Source organism: Tachypleus tridentatus, chromosome 11, assembly GCF_004210375.1.
Source record: "Tachypleus tridentatus isolate NWPU-2018 chromosome 11, ASM421037v1, whole genome shotgun sequence".
Classification (NCBI taxonomy): Eukaryota; Metazoa; Arthropoda; class Merostomata; order Xiphosura; family Limulidae; genus Tachypleus; species Tachypleus tridentatus.
The window spans coordinates 16419867-16434802 of record NC_134835.1 but is presented as its reverse complement, the minus strand read 5'-3'; the positions used below and the strand labels follow the sequence as shown (position 1 = coordinate 16434802).

Below are 14936 nucleotides of genomic sequence, written 5' to 3'. Positions count from 1 at the left end.
ACCACCCACCGCCAACTCTGGGGCTACTCTTTACCAACGAATAGTGGGATTGACCGTCATATTATAACGCCCCCACGGCTGAAAGAACGAGCATGTTTGGCGCGACGGGGATGCGAACCAGAGACCCTCAGATTACGAGTCTCACGCCTTAACACGCTTGGCCATGCCGGGCTCATTAGAAATACAAAAATAAGCAAATATTAACCATTAAAAAGTTACATGAAACTGATATTACTGAAACAGCTTTGAAGTGTACTTATATTATTAATTAATTGAACAAAGAACGTGAGAACACGGCATTAGGCAGAATCATTAGAATTTTATCTGTTTCGTTATCAAATTATTGTGCTTTTGAAACACTTGGTATTAAATATCATAAGTCGTGTCACATAAGTTACATATTAAATATCATAAGTCGTGTCACATAAGGAACATATTAAATATCATAAGTCGTGTCACATAAGGTACATCTTAAATATCATAAGTCGTGTCACATAAGGTACATCTTAAATATCATAAGTCGTGTCACATAAGGTACATATTAAATATCATAAGTCGTGTCACATAAGGTACATCTTAAATATCATAAGTCGTGTCACATAAGGTACATATTAAATATCATAAGTCGTGTCACATAAGGTACATCTTAAATATCATAAGTCGTGTCACATAAGGTACATCTTAAATATCATAAGTCGTGTCACATAAGGTACATATATTTGTTGCACATTTTTTATCATATTTGAGCGTAGACTTGATGAAAAACTAACGAGTTGTCTGTTTGTTTTGTTTGTTTTGAATTTCGCACAAAGCTACTCGAGGGCTATCTGTGTTAGCCGTCCCTAATTTAGTAGTGTAAGACTAGAGGGAAGGCACCTAGTCATCACCACCCACCGCCAACTCTTGGGCTACTCTTTTACCAACGAATAGTGGGATTGACCGTCACATTATAGCGCCCCCACGGCTGGGAGGGCGAGCATGTTTGGCGCGGCTCGGGCTCGAACCCGCGACCCTCAGATTACAAAGCGCACGCCTTAACGCGCTAGGCCATGCCAGGCCCTGAAAAACTAACGAACTAAACAGTCCTCACGTAACTGGCTCTGGTTAGACTTAATAACAACACATACCTTTAATTGAGACAAACTTGTAGACCGCTCTGAATCCTAGATACTCTATACTATCATCGGATGAGAACTTCAACCACAGGTGGCGGTCACTCGACTTGAGCAGTGGTGGAAAGGATGCTCCGCAGAATCGTCCGATCAGGTCAGAATATCCGTAGGGGCCGTCTCTAATTTCTAGAAAGTCGTATTGGCAATTGTTGGCTTCCTCTAAGTGGAAGGTGTCGCGAAAGTCTAATTCAATACAATACCCGTAGGGAGCTAGTAAAAATACACGGTCAACTTCTGTAATGTCTCCAAGAAACGTAATGAAAACGAACTCAATGTACTTTGACTGTAACGATAAAACGTTTTATTCGTAATGTAGAGCACTTAAATTAGAATTGATCGGTGAAAGAATGTTCCCTCAAGTAAAACAAACGTTAATATTATTTACCAAAACCAAACTATTAAAATAATATGAGCTTACGCTAGAATATTTATAATGTAAAAAACGTCGAAATACCGAAGAACTATGCAACAGACAAAAGAAAAAAAAAACATGTAATGAGCTTGAAAACCGCAATTATTTAGTAAACTGAGATTCGTCAACTTCTCATGCAGAACAAACTTATAATATTTACTTGTAATTCATGTACGTGTGAAACATTCGTTGATCTTATAAGCAAATCAATAATTCCTGGGTAGCATTACCGTATGTTGATATCCTTATGTGACACAGGAATGTAAGTGTGCATGTTTGTAAATTTGGAACAGTATCACATATTACAAGTAACTAATAACATAGTAATATAATCGATTACAAGTAACTGAATAACATAGTAATATAATCGATTACAAATAACCGAATAACATAGTAATATAATCGATTATAAAAACCGAATAACATAGTAATATAATCGATTACAAATAACCGAATAACATAATAATATAATCGATTACAAATAACCGAATAACATGGTAATATAATCGATTATAAAAACCGAATAACATAGTAATATAATCGGTTACAAATAACCGAATAACATAATAATATAATCGATTACAAATAACCGAATAAACATAGTAATATAATCGAATACAAATAACTGAATAACATAGTAATATAATCGATTACAAATAACCGAATAACATAGTAATATAATCGATTACAAATAACCGAATAACATAGTAATATAATCGATTATAAAAAACCGAATAACATAGTAATATAATCGATTACAAAATAACCGAATAACATAATAATATAATCGATTACAAATAACCGAATAACATGGTAATATAATCGATTATAAAAACCGAATAACATAGTAATATAATCGGTTACAAATAACCGAATAACATAATAATATAATCGATTACAAATAACCGAATAACATAGTAATATAATCGAATACAAATAACTGAATAACATAGTAATATAATCGATTACAAATAACCGAATAACATAGTAATATAATCGATTACGAGTAACCGAATAACATAGTAATATAATCGATTACAAATAACTGAATAACATAGTAATATAATCGATTACAAATAACCGAATAACATAGTAATATAATCGATTACAAGTAATAGAATAACATAGTAATATAATCGATTACAAATAACTGAGTAACATAGTAATATAATCGATTACAAGTAATTGAATAACATAGTAATTGATCGAAAGTCAAGGTATTTTTATTAAGTTGATGTAGCCTAATTTAGTTTGATATTAAATAGTTGGTAAAACTGTGAAGAATAAATATATATAACAGTCGATATGAACCGCCCTTCGGTAGGTAAAGTTGAACATGGGAGTGAATAAATGGGGGTTGATAACGGCTCCTATACTAACCTTGGCCTACAAAAAACTCCTATACTAACCTTGGCCTACAAAAACTTACAAACTACATTTAGTAGCGATCGAAAATGATATTGTATTATGATGAATAAAACTTGATTGTATATTGAAGTTTCATTTATCATCTATATTCCAAGAATTTGTAGTTCAATGACAAATATACAAGTAGTTCGAGGGGTCGCCAACACAATAAAGATATGAGGAACCCTGGTGTAGGATTTGTGAAACTATTGATCGTGTTAGTGAGTCCTTTACTCGCCCAAAGGGGATTTAATGATATGAATATATATGAGATCAAACTTGTCTTCCAAAAGAAGGCGCTGAATAAGTTGTTTTCCTAAGTATTAGTGGTGCCACCTACGTATCTTCTCAAGGAAAATACTGTATTATAAAATATACAGTTTATTATTTGTATCTATTGTTTAACGCATAATTTTCACGAAATGAATTGTTTACAACTATGTAGTTGTCATGAAAGGGCAGCTACGTTCATCGTTTGTTTTATGCCATTTAAAACTACTGAACTTGTAATGGCTAGAAAAGTTTTATGTATTACACAGTTTATGTGACAGACAAATATATCGAACGTTCATTTAATAGATAATGTGTCGTTTGTGTCTATTGCTTCAGTGAATAAAAGTATGTACAGTTAATTCTGTTACTGTCATTTATAACAGTTACCTTCAACTGTTTACAATTATTTATCTATATAACAGCTAACTAGATTCAACATTTATTCCTCTCCAACGTAAGGTTTAGGTTTATTGTTTTTCTGTATATAACACATTGTTATTTTTATATAATATACAGAGATATTTATTTTCAACAACCCATGTACACAATATACTGGCTACATTTAGTGTAATTGTAACAGTGTTATTCAACAATTTTTTGTAATATAATGTGCGTGACTGATTATGAAACCAGTTAATTGACGTTTTCTTTTGTATAATATGCAGCTTACATGATTGTTTTCGACATTGATATATTGTGGTTTTTATTCACACAAATTGCTCTTGTTAATTCTTCTATGTAACCTTATTTTAAACTGCACCTGTTATTTCCTTTATACAGACAGTGTTATTTGATATTTTCGTGGATAATTCGGTGAATAAAACTCTTTCTGTTTCGAGTTACCAACAGAAGTTGATACATGCTCTAGCTTGGTCAGTTTCATTCATTTGGACTGCTCGGAACCCCAAGACGTCTTTGGCTAGAAAACAACAAACCTAAGTCAGTAATTTCATCTTGATTAATGAAAAATTAGACACAAACATAAACTTAATGTATGTGTACATACATACACACAGTCATCTACACATAAACTTAATGTATATGTACATACATACACACAATCATCTACACATAAACTTAATGTATATGTACATACATACACACAATTATCTACACATAAACTAAATGTATATGTACATACATACACACACAATCATCTACACATAAACTTAATGTATATGTACATACATACACACACAATCATCTACACATAAACTTAATGTATATGTACATACATACACACACAAGCATCTACACATAAACTTAATGTATATGTACATACATACACACAATTATCTACACATAAACTTAATGTATATGTACATACATACACACAATTATCTACACATAAACTTAATGTATATGTACATACAACACACACAATCATCTACACATAAACTTAATGTATATATACATACATACACACAATCATCTACACATAAACTTTAATGTATATGTTAATGTATACATACATACATACACACAATCATCTACACATAAACTTAATGCATATGTACATACATACACACAATTATCTACACATAAACTTAATGTATATGTACATACATACACACACAAGCATCTACACATAAACTTAATGTATATGTACATACATACACACAATTATCTTCACATAAACTTAATGTATATGTAAATACATACACACACAATCATCTACACATAAACTTAATGTATATGTACATACATACACACAATTATCTTCACATAAACTTAATGTATATGTACATACATACACACACAATCATCTACACATAAACTTAATGTATATGTACATACATACACACAATTATCTTCACATAAACTTAATGTATATGTACATACATACACACAATTATCTTCACATAAACTTAATGTATATGTACATACATACACACAATTATCTACACATATTAATGTAAACTAAATGTATATGTACATACATACACACACAATCATCTACATTATAAACTTAATGTATATGTACATACATACACACACAATCATCTACACATAAACTTAATGCGTATGTACATACATACACATAATCATCTACACATAAACTTAATGTATATGTACATACATACACACAATTATTCATTCACATAAACTCTTAATGTATATGTACATACATACACACAATCATCTACACATAAACTTAATGTATATGTACATACATACACACAATCATCTACATATAATTTAATATATATGTACATACATACACACACAATCATCTACACATAAACTTAATGTATATGTACATACATACACACAATTATCTACACATAAACTAAATGTATATGTACATACATACACACACAATCATCTACACATAAACTTAATGTATATGTACATACATACACACAATCATCTACACATAAATTTAATGTATATGTACATACATACACACACAATCATCTACACATAAACTTAATGTATATGTACATACATACACACAATTATCTACACATAAACTAAATGTATATGTACATACATACACACAATCATCTACACATAAACTTAATGTATATGTACATACATACACACACAATCATCTACACATAAACTTAATGTATATGTACATACATACACACAATCATCTACACATAAACTTAATGTATATGTACATACATACACACAATTATCTACACATAAACGTAATGTATACATACATAGGGTTTGCTTTCAGAGCTAACTGCCAAACTGTTTTTATTTCACTGGTGTCATTAATATTTTATTAAAATAACTTGCCGAATAAAAGTAATTCTTACACTTGAATGAGTGGTTAAGAATATTTATATTTTTCCTTTACAAATGCATACACTTTAACTCTAGAGAGGAGGATATGAAAGTTAATTCGTTTCAAATATTTGTTTTATTTAGTAGTCATTATGGTTTGTTTTGTTTGGAATTTCGCGCAAAGCTAAACAAGAGCTATGTACACTAGCCCTCGCTAATTTAGCAACGCGAAGCTAGAGGGAAGGCTTCTAGTCATCATGAATAGTTGATTTGATTATCACATAATAACCCCTCAAAGGCTTAAAGGACGAGCATGTTTGATGGAACAGGGATTCGAACCTGAGATCCGCCAACTTTGAATCGAGCATCACCTCAGTAGATATAATGATACGTAATTATTGTATTCTTTTGAACTTCATAGGTTTTCATAGTTTTTAGTTGTCCAGTAGAATTATTGCAAATGCTATTAAAAAGTACTTCAAATCTCGTTTACAATAAACAATGAAGCTAAATATGGCAGTGCACCAACTATTAAGTTTTATTGTATCATTTGCTGTAAACCTCAAAATCATCTCTCAAGATTGAGGTTGTTACAGTTTGTGTTGTATTCTTATTTCTTCGCTCAAATCATCATTATCTTGAATGTTTCACGAAGCCTCCCAGTGGCTCAGCGGTATGTCTGCGGATTTACAACGCTAAAATCCTGGTTTCGATACCCGTGGTGGGCAGAACACAGATAGCCCATTGTGTAGCTTCGTGCTCAATTCAAAACAAACAACGTTTCACGAAGACTGGAAAACAGCAGCAAGGCTCTTAGGCCTGAAAACAATGTGGACATAGAGCATTGGTCAGAATATTAGATATAACAAACAATGTGGACATAGAGCATTGGTCAGAATATTAGATATAACAAACAATGACATAGAGCATTGGTCAGAATATTAGATATAACAAACAATGTGGACATAGAGCATTGGTCAGATATTTGATATAACAAACAGTTAAGCTATAGAATATCTGATATAACAAACAATGTGGGCATAGAGCATGGGTCAGAATATTTGATATAACAAACAGTGTGTGACATACAGCATTGGTCAGAATATTAGATATAACAAACAATGTGGACATAGAGCATTGGTCAGAATATTTGATATAACAAACAGTGTGGACATAGAGCATTGGTCAGAATATTAGATATAACAAACAATGTGGACATAGAGCATTGGTCAGAATATTTGATATAACAAACAGTGTGGACATAGAGCATTGGTCAGAATATTAGATATAAACAAACAGTGTATACATAGAGCATTGGTCAGAATATTTAATATAACAAACAATGTGGACATAGAGCATTGGTCAAAATATTTGATATAACAAACAAGTGTGGACATAGAGCATTGGTCAGAATATTTGATATAATAAACAATGTGGACATAGAGCATTGGTCAGAATATTTGATATAACGAACAATGTGGACATAGAGCGTTTGTCAGAATATTTGATATAGCAAACAATCGCGTGGACTGACCGAATCGCATTAGATATTGGCAAGGATTTGTTTGTTTAAAGTTATCTACCTTCACTCTCCACAAGTTAGTGGTGACAGCCTAGAGGGTAGGCAGCTACCCAACCCTACTCATCGCCAACTAATTGAATAGTAGGATTGACCGTAACTTATAACGTCCTCACAACTGTAGAGACCACCATTTTCGGTAATGAAGTTTGAATCTGTGACCCGAAGATTTAGACCTACACCTACTACGTATTATAATCATTATGAGTAATATTATATTTAATTACTTAAACTCGTTACTTTGTAAACAACTTTAGTCCTAAACCGTTAGGTAACTTGGTCTGAACAAAAGTTAATATTATTATATTACTAATTGGTTTGTTTACGAAACATCACTAGGACTAGAATATATTGTTGAAGATGATGACTCTCGTCTTATTGAGAATAAGATTGGAAGATATTCGAGACATTATCGGCTGATTGTGAGATTCATAAAAACTCTAATACAGAAATACTGATATACAGAACCTTTAAAAATTACGGGTTAAATACATTACAATATTTTAGCATCATACAGTAAGTTATAAAACATGTGTTGCGAACGAGTTCATTAGAATATCCTTTCGTTATTGTCCAGAAGTTTTCCACCGAAGAAGAAAAGCTCACCTTCCAAAAGTTTTTGAGTTTCAGTCCATTGATTTTGTCTTAAAGTTTTCTGTTTACTTGAGGGTTAGCACAAAGCTGCACATTGTGCTTTTTTGGTCTGTTCACCACGAGTAACGAAACTCGATTTCTAGCGTTGTAAGTTCGCAGACGTACCATGCCGCTCTTCAAGTTAATATATTAATAACAAAAAATTTATTCGCCTTATATAATAAGTTTAGCCACTAAAATGTTTGCTCTTATACAATGTTTTGAAATACTTGTATGTTTCATTTCAGCTTTCGAAAGTTAAAAATAACAATGACTGCTTTCTGTTTGCACAGTAGTACATAGTGTATGAGTGGTTGTTACATTGTCTGGTGACAATAACTTAATTTAATAAATCAAAATATTTGATACCTAAACACACATTTCTCAAATCTGTTTGCTTTTAAAATGTTTACACGTGATCACTTGATACGTTTAGGAATATGTTTAGTATTTGTGCTCTGCCAACCACAGGTATCGAACCCTGAATTGTAGCGCAATAAGCAGTCAGTTTTAATGCTGAAATGGTATTTGGTTGCACTGATTTTATTATTATTTTATGTATTATTTCAAGGCTAATCTCTACTTCCTCTGTAATACTATTTGTATTTAGTTAACTTCCTAAGTTACTTTCATTCAGTTTACAACTGCGAACCAAGTTTTATTAAGTTTAGTAAGCGAAACGAAATTTGGGTTTTAATATAACGAAATATCTGAGGGTTAATCTGTTTATCTTACTTTGTTGTGTAGTAATGCATCTTAGTTTTGAATATTGTTTGAGTTTCAATTTTCGTCTTTCAACAATCAGTGTTGAACTAGTTTTACGCCATTTTACTTTCATTGCTATATTTTTGCTTTCTAAAGGTTATCATTCACGGTATATGTTGGTAATTTGTAGTATATCATACGTTATGTTATTTATTATGATGCATTTTGAGGTTTGTAAGACTTTTAAATTTTATTTTGATGTTACGAAATCTGAAATTTGTGCACTGAAGTTCCCATGCAGAAAGTTCTTAATGTATGTTGGATGACATTAGTCGTAAGTTCGGTAAAGTTTTCCTGATTAGTGTAGTGTAGCTAACTAATGCACCTATAGTATTTTAGTGTTTGTCCAAAACCTGAAGCTTCGCGTGGTTATAACAGATATGTATTAGAACTTTATTTGTTGGGATCTAATATTAAGGAAGCAAAGGGTTGTGGTTTTGTTGACTTAAATAGGGGATTAGCTTTACTTTTACATCTTCTAAGCATGACTTGTTAAGTTTTAATAGGCTATAGTTTTGTTGACTTAAATAGAGGATTAGCTTTACTTTTACATCTTCTAAGCATGACTTGTTAAGTTCTAATAGGCTATAGTTTTGTTGACTTAAATAGAGGATTAATTTTATTTCTAAATGTTATAAACATGACTGACTTGTTGTTGTAATGAACTGTAGTTTTGCTGGCTAGGTTTAAATAGATATAGAATTAGAGTTAATTTCAACTTTATTATTTTCATATTTACCTTCATTTCTTATAGCTTTTAGCTGCAACATTTTTCAGTGTTACATCCGTACAGTTAACATGCACTTTGTTGCTACAAGCTACACTGATCGCCTCAGCACATTCATTCTCGCCACTCATTTCCCGCCTTTCTGTACACACGTTTAATTAATTAGATTCAGGATCCAGTTCATGCACGTGTGCCTCATGATACCAGAAGAAGTTTTTTGTGTGTCATATCTTTTTTTATGAAAGGTTCCCTTTCACCAAACCTTTAAGTCAGTGAAATGCTTTATTATTATTAATCAATACTAATTTTATAGTAATTGGCTACTTTAGGGGACTCGCTGTCCACACACAAACATATATATTTGTAGAATATCCAGTTTATTTTAAATCCCTAAAGAGGCACAAATGTTGTCATATTTCAGTCAGTTTGCTAGTCATTGGTTAAGGCTTAAGATATAACCAAATATAGAACTTGATTTTATTATAGATGTAAGCGTCAACAGACACATGACGTGTCAGCAGAGATGTAACAAAGCAAAATAAAATTATATCACTTATACAAAAGTGATGCTGACTTAAAGAGATGTTTTTGCAACCCAAGAACACTAAGGATATTCTATATTCCAGACGTAATCATCTTAACTAAAAACTAGAATGAGGATTACGTTGTGGGGACAACAACCTACAACGTCCCTTGTACCCTCACCGTTTACAGAGTGTTGTGGTCATGATAGTTACTTCTAAAGCGTAATAAATAAATATATTATCAACCAACTGATCACATATTTCGTTTCTTATCATTTTACATATCATACTTCTGTGTTTTACAGTAATTTATCTACTGGTACACAGACTAGCTTATATTATATTGTTCATTTACCAGCTACTTGTTTCTTATCAGTGTTTTATACCTGATAGACAGAAATACACCAGTGTTTTATATTCTAATAGACAGAATGTCACCAGTGTTTTGTATCTGATACCCAGAATGTCACCAGTGTTTTGTATCTGATACCCAGAATGTCACCAGTGTTCTATATCTGACAGCCAGAATGTCACCAGTGTTTTGTATCTGACAGCCAGAATGTCACCAGTGTTTTGTATCTGATACCCAGAATGTCACCAGTGTTCTATATCTGATAGACAGAATGTCACCAGTGTTTTATATCTATTGACAGAATGTCACCAGTGTTTTGTATTTGACAGCCAGAATGTCACCAGTGTTTTGTATCTGATACCCAGAATGTCACCAGTGTTCTATATCTGATAGACAGAATGTCACCAGTGTTTTATATCTAATAGACAGAATGTCACCAGTGTTTTATATCTGATAGCCAGAATGTCACTAGTGTTTTGTATCTGATAGCCAGAATGTCACCAGTGTTTTGTATCTGATAGCCAGAATGTCAATTAGCCTTTGTATCCACAGCCAGAATGTCACCAGTGTTTTGTATCTGACAGCCAGAATGTCACCAGTGTTTTATATTTGAAAAGACAGAATATCACCAGTGTTTTATATTTGAAAGACAGAATATCACTAGTGTTTTACATCTAATAGACAGAATGTCACCAGTGTTTTATATCTGATAGCCAGAATGTCACTAGTGTTTTGTATCTGATAGCCAGAATTTCATTAGTGTTTTGTATCTGACAGCCAGAATGTCACCAGTGTTTTATATTTGAAAGACAGAATATCACTAGTGTTTTATATCTAATAGACAATATGTCACAAGTGTTTTGTATCTAATAGAGAGAATGTCACCAGTGTTTTATATCTAATAGACAGAATGTCACCAATGTTTTGTATCTGATAGCCAGAATGTCACCAGTGTTTTATATCATCTAATAGACAGAATGTCACCAGTGTTTTGTATCTGATAGCCAGAATGTCACCAGTGTTTTATATCTAATAGACAGAATGTCACCAGTGTTTTGTATCTGATAGCCAGAATGTCACCAGTGTTTTATATCTGATAGCCAGAAATACACCAGCGTTTTATATCTGATAGCCGGAATGTCACTTGTGTTATACATAACTCATACTATTGTGTAGATGACATGATTTTACAATACTGTGTTAACAGCATTCCCTGCATGTATATACATAATTTTGTCATGGTTGTACAGAGCTCAATAATCGTCTGTGATGTACAAGTTATTGTGAAGTATACACAATGATGTATTGCAGAAGTACACACAATGATGTATTAGTGAAGCATACAATGATGATGTATTGGTGAAGTATACACAATGATGTATTGGTGAAGCATACACAATGATGTATAGGTGTACACACAGACAATGATGTATTGGTGTGCTTATACAAAACGATGTATTGGTGAAGCACACAACAATGATGTATTGGCAAGAAGCACACAATGATGCATTGGTGAAGAATACACACAATCGATGTATTGTAAGTGAAGCTAATAACCACAATGATGTGATTGGTGAAGCGCCGACGCAACGATGCACTGGTGAAGTACACAACGATGCATTGGTGAAGCAATACACAATGATGTATTGGTGAAGTAACACCAATAATGATGCATTGGTGAAGCAATAACAACAATGATGTATTGGTGAAGCAACACAACGATGCATTGGTGAAGCACAACAACGATGTACTGGTGAAGCAATACACACAATGACGTAAGTGGTGAAGTACACACAATGATGCATTGGTGAAGCACAACAACGATGTATTGGTGAAGTACACAATAATGATGTATTGGTGAAGCACACACAACGATGCATTGGTGAAGCTATACACATCAACGATGTATTGGTGAAGCAACAACAATGATGTAATAAGTGAAGCATACACAACGATGTATTGGTGAAGTACAACAAAACGATGTATTGGTGAAGTACAATCAACGATGTATTGGTGAAGCACAACAATCATAACGACGTATTGGTGGTACACACAACGATGTATATGTGAACAAATAACAACGATGCATTGAAGCGAAGCATACACAACGACGTATTGGTGAAGCACACAATAACGATGTATTGGTGAAGCAACACCAATGATGTATTGGTGAAGCACAACAATAACGATGTATTGGTGAAGCATACACAACGATGCATTGGTGAAGCAACAACAACGATGTATTGGTGAAGCATACACAATGACGTATTTGGTGAAGCATACACAACGATGTATTGGTGAAGCATCACACAACGATGTATTGGTGAAGCGTACACAACGATGTATTGGTGAAGCATACAACAAAATGATCCATTGCCGAAGTATTAACAAATGATGTATTGGTGAAACATAATATCAAACGACGCATTGGTGAAGCGAATAACACGTAACGACGTATTGGTGAAGCACAACAATAACGATGCATTGAGAAGCACATACACAACGATGCATTGGCGAAGCCATACATCAATGATGCATTGGTGAAGCAATACACAAAATGATGCATTGGTGAAGCACAACAACGATGTATTGGTGAAGCAATACACAATGATGCATTGGTGAAGCACAACAACGATTTATTGGTGAAGCAATAATACACAATGATGCATTGGTGAAGTATACACAATGATGTATTGGTGAAGTATACACAACGATGTATTGGTGAAGTACACACAATGATGTATTGATGAAGTACACATAATGATCTATTGGTAAAGTATACACAACGATCACATTGTTGAAGTATACACAATGATGTATTGGTGAAATATACACAACGATGCATTGGTGAAGTACACACAATGATGTATTGGTGAAGTACACAACAATGATGTATTGGTGAAGTATACACAATGATGTATTGGTGAAGTATACACAATGATGTATTGGTGAAGTATACACAATGATGTATTGGTGTGACATAGTTTCGTAGAAATATTTGGGTCCTTTGACTCTTATCTCTAGATACTAGTGATGGGCAGAGCATAAATAGCACATTGTATATGTTTGTGATAAACTACAAACAAATAACTCTTTTAGAAGACAAATAATATTCACAATATACCTAAACACTTTATAGTTTGTTTTATTTTATCTTATAAAGATGCACATTCTGTGAACAGAAGAAGGGCTCTTCTTAGATAATAAAATAAATATTATACACATTGGAACATAGTGATCTTCCTTAGTCAGCACAGTCACACTGAAGAATCTATTCACCTTCTTAGTCAGCACAGTCACACTGGGTACCGTAGTCATCTTTCTTAATCAACACAGTCTCACCAGCTACCTTAGTCATCCTTCTTAATCAACACACTCACACCTGCTATTTTAGTCATCCCTTTTAATCAATAGAGTCTCACCAGCTACCTTAGTCATCCTTCATTATCAACACAGCCACCATTTACCCTAGTCATCCTTTTTAATCAACATAGTCACACCTGCTACTTTAGTCATCCTTTTCAATCAATACAGTCATATTTGATATTTTAGTCATCCTTTTTATTAATACAGCCACACCATTTACCCTAGTTATCCTTAATCAACATAGTTACACTGCTAATTTTAGTCATCCTTCCTAATCAACACAGTCACACAAGCTACCTAGCTATTATTCTTCTTCTTAATTCAACATAGTCACACCAATCTACTTTAGCTATTCCTTCTTACTTCAACACGGCTACACTCCATTTACTTCCTAGTCATCCTTTCTTACTAACACAGTCACACCTAGCTAATTTAGTCATCCCTTTCTTAATCAACACAGTCACACCCAGTACCCTTAGTCATCCTTTCTTACTTCAACACAGTCACCACTAGCTACCTTAGTCATTCTTTCTTACTCAACACAGTCACACCAGTAATTCTAGTCATCCTTCTTACACAACACAGCTACACCATTTACCCTAGTCATCCTTTCTTACTCAACACAGTAAATACCTTATTTACCCTAGTTATCCTTCTAACTCAACATAGTCACACTAGCTACCCTAGTTATCCTTTTCTTAATCAACACAGTCACAGTAGCTACCTCTTAGTCATCCTTCTTAATCAACACAGTCACACCAGCACCCTAGTCATCCTTCTTACTCAACACAGTCACACCATTTACCCTAGTCATCCTTCTTACTCAACACAGTCACACTATTTACCCTAGTCATCCTTCTTACCTAACACAGTCACACTTAGCTACTTCTAGTCATTCTTTTCCTAATCAACACAGTCACACCATTTACTATAGTCATCCTTCTTACCTAACATAGTCACACTAGCTACTCCTAGTCATTCTTCCCT

The 14936-nt window shown here is 33.2% G+C and overlaps 1 protein-coding gene across 1 annotated transcript in view; it reads right to left on the bottom strand.

Annotated features, from left to right (window-relative positions):
* LOC143231699 (uncharacterized) overlaps nt 1-4051 on the bottom strand; it is a 38914-nt gene extending 34863 nt beyond the window's left edge. Inside the window, exons 1-2 of the mRNA XM_076466292.1 lie at nt 4025-4051; nt 1128-1382 (exon numbers count right to left, since the gene is read on the bottom strand). The gene's annotated coding sequence lies outside the window, so the exon portion shown is untranslated. The remainder of the gene's footprint in view (nt 1-1127; nt 1383-4024) is intronic.
* Nucleotides 4052-14936: the final 10885 nt, after the last annotated feature.